This window comes from Patagioenas fasciata, chromosome Z (assembly GCF_037038585.1).
Source record: "Patagioenas fasciata isolate bPatFas1 chromosome Z, bPatFas1.hap1, whole genome shotgun sequence".
Lineage (NCBI taxonomy): Eukaryota > Metazoa > Chordata > Aves > Columbiformes > Columbidae > Patagioenas > Patagioenas fasciata.
This window is the reverse complement of record NC_092560.1, coordinates 72,200,127-72,203,672: the sequence shown is the minus strand read 5'-3', so window position 1 is coordinate 72,203,672 and position 3,546 is coordinate 72,200,127.

The window sequence follows — 3,546 nt, the reverse complement described above, 5'->3', positions numbered from 1 at the left end:
CAGGAGAAAAAGTGATAGGACAAGCTCTACTTTTATTAGCTGAGCTACAGAGAATCCTACGCAAAGTAATCCTTCTGCTGGGACCCCAGCTTCAAGCAATGTGTCACTTGCAAAAGGGCTTGATTTGCATTTGGAGGTGTCAAGGTGAGTGATAAGTAAAAGTGAAAGCAAAGCCAGCTAAGAAAACACATGCCAGTCTTCTACTTCCTGTGTACCTGCTGGAATGGTATCAACCCACATCAACCAAGTGTGTGCTTTGGTGCTGTGGGAAGGAAGTGTGAGCTGTTGTGCAGTGAGCAGTAAGAAATAGTGGAGTGCAAAGACAAGCTCACTTTTATTACTGCTTTGCAGAGATTTCCCTTGCCCCTTCCCATCCTGTTCCCACAAATAAGACAACTTGGAGCACGCTGCGTGGGTGTAACACCAGAAGCTGAATTGAGACATTGCTACAGGGACCCCGTTGTTAACATGTGTATGCTTTCCTTTCTGTAAGCCTGGACTTATTACTGGTTACCATAAATTACAGAAGATCATGCACTCAGCATAACCTTCTGGTCATATTCTTTTCTGTTAGATGCAAACCCATTTGTGGTTGGCTACATCATCATTGCTTTCAGGTTAAATTATTACAAATAAGACTTACAACCCCATGGATTTATTCTCAGGATTTTTTTGAGTTCAAAATCCTTGAGTAGCTCTCCTCTAATTCTAAGCAAGGAATTTAATGAGCTGAAAAAAAGAGTTTTATCCCAAAGATTTTTTCCTCTCACTCATTTGCATTGCAGAGCCACTGCCTAAATCCCCTGTACCCAGCAGAGCATGATCCTTCACTGCTACATCTGCAAACAGTTAGCCCAGAATTGCTACTCACACAGGACATGGCAGCTTTGTAAGCAAGATGTTTTGCATTGGAGTATAGTACACTGTCTGAAAAAGCTATCAATGTTTTGACTGAAAAACCCTGTCAGGGTTCTCCTGGCTACCACCCATCCACTGGCATGAAGATGGCTAGTTGCCCCTCTGTGGCCAGGCAGGCGGTGGAATTCTGGTGGGGTTGACCCACCAACCACTAGGTAGAGTCCTCCCTGCCAATTTTGGTCTTATTTTCCTCTGTACCTTCCTATCACACCAAGATAGTTTCCAAAAGAGACCAGATTGCCAGCTCCCTCCAGGCACATCCTAGAGTCAGATGAGTGATAAAGCAATTTTGATATGAAACCCTTTGTTCCTGAACTTGAATCCTAGACTAGTTTGCCAGAGTCATAACGTAAATCGTTGTAAGCTATGATAGAGTCCAGTTTTTTTCAGTACATTTATGAAAGAGTTAAATGGGGGGGACTCATGGTGACTGAAGAGATGGACATTATGTTTGAAGCTCAGGGAATTCAGCCCTTTCTAACAGAAAGCTTTTTAATCATGTTCTATGCCACTACATGAACTTGAGCCTGAGTTGAACTTTTAACATCATCTTAATCTCAGGTTTGCATGGTTTTGCAGTATGGTTGTTATTATGCTTTCAGAATTTAACAACTATTCGTTTTTTCTTTTCTTTTCAGACCTTGCAGTACTAAAGTCATAGCGAATCATTTATTTTTGCACTTACTTCATTGTGATTCGGTGTGCAGTGATTTAACACAGGGGAGTTTATTTAATTCTAGTGCAGATGACGGTAGTATTGCAAAATACAAGTCCTGAGTCACATGTACTGAGTCAGGGTGGTCCTGGTGGCCAGCACTGAGCTGATCTGAAAGCAGTAGTGTGCTCCTCAGCAAGTGTATCCAACAGCATCCTGGTCGTCATTTGGCACTGTTACCAACACACAGAGGAAGGTGATCACTCCTCTCTACTCAGTGTCAGTGAGACACATCTGGAGTACTGTGTCCAGTGCTGGACGCCGCAGTACAAAAGGACATACCGGAGTGAGTCCAGCAAAGGTGCCTTGAAGATGATGGACTAGAGCACCTCTCATGTGAGGAAACACTGAGAGAGAGGGGTCTGTCCAGCCTGGAGTAGAGAAGGCTCGGAGCAGGGGGCCTTATCACTGTGTACAGATAGTGGGAGCAAAGATGGTGGGAGCAAAGAAGACTGATCTTGCAGTGGTGTCCAGGACATTACAAGAGGCAGGAAATTACATTTAAAATGGACTTATTTTTTTTTTCCTGCACAGATGGTCTGACAGTGGAACAGGCTGTCCAGAGAGTTTGTGAAGTCTCTGACCTCAGAGATATTCAAACCCAACTGAACACAGCCCTGAGCAACCTGCAGTGGTCAACCTGCTATGGGCAGAGGTGAGACTGGATGCTCTCCAGGGGTGCTGTCCAAGCCTCGGTGCCACCGCAGTTCTACTCTACAGCTCTGTCACACAGCACTAAGTTCCAGTTAATAAATGTGTTTGAGCATATAGCAGAGGAAGCAGTACTGCCTCTGCAAGGTAAGGACAGCTGAAATAGTAGCAAGTGTAAATGAAGTCTATAAAATAATTAAAATGTTAAATAACAGGTGATTTTCCATGCAGGTTAAAGTGAAAAGCTCCTGTATCTTTGAGATCTCCAAGTGACTTACTAAGAGCTTCTGATTATTTTTTTCAGCTTACACTACTGCAAGTCTAAAATTGCTTGAAAGGAGTTGGTCTTGTCTATACATATTTTACACTAAGATTTTGTTTTCCTATCTGTGTACATAACTCTGATCTTTCTAGATCTATGATCCAATAACTCTATGGCTACTTACAGCATCTTTCCACAGAGAACCAACTCCCAGTGTGCTTTCCATCACCCAGAGGCAAACCACCTCTGAAGGTGGACGGTTCACCCATGTTTTCTGTCTGACTTAGAAAAGAGGAGTCTGGCCATGGCCAACGCATGTAAGAGATTCTTTGTGTGGAAATACAATGGGTAGATGAAAACCAGCCTGGGTGTAATACATGCCACTATTAGGTGTTGATCCACAAACACAGAAACTGTATATCACACATGGTACGAGTTTAACTAACCCATTCCCTGCCCAACTGGATTTCTAATGAATAAGTGAAAAATCTACTCACTGTTTTAAGCCCAGATTGGGCCAACTACAGTGAGGTATAGATGCACAGTCTGTCAGGTAGACAGTGTGACTGTGAAATCTGGCATTCCTGAAATGTTTGTATCGCTTCTAAATTTACATCTAGACTTTATCATGCAAGGACAAGTACATGTCTTAATAGGCTCCAGTTGGTGTACACATCAGTAGTCTTGCCTATGCAGATTTTTTTTTGCTTTTCCTTGGGTCAATTTCAGCTGTAATTATTTTTTACAAAGACTGGGAAAAGGATCACTGCCCTCTTCCAACGTAACTGTTCGTTCTTCCAATTCTTACACCATAATATCTCAGTACAACTGAATATGAAGAATCACTTCTTTCTTTTGTGTTGGTCACTGTGGAAGCTCTTGTCAGCAAAAACTAGACATGGCAGTGTGTCCTATAGTAACACACAGGTTAGATAGTGAGTTTTCATTCCAGAGACTCAAATGGCCCAAAGTTTGGAGGGTGAGGTTCAGATTCCTATCC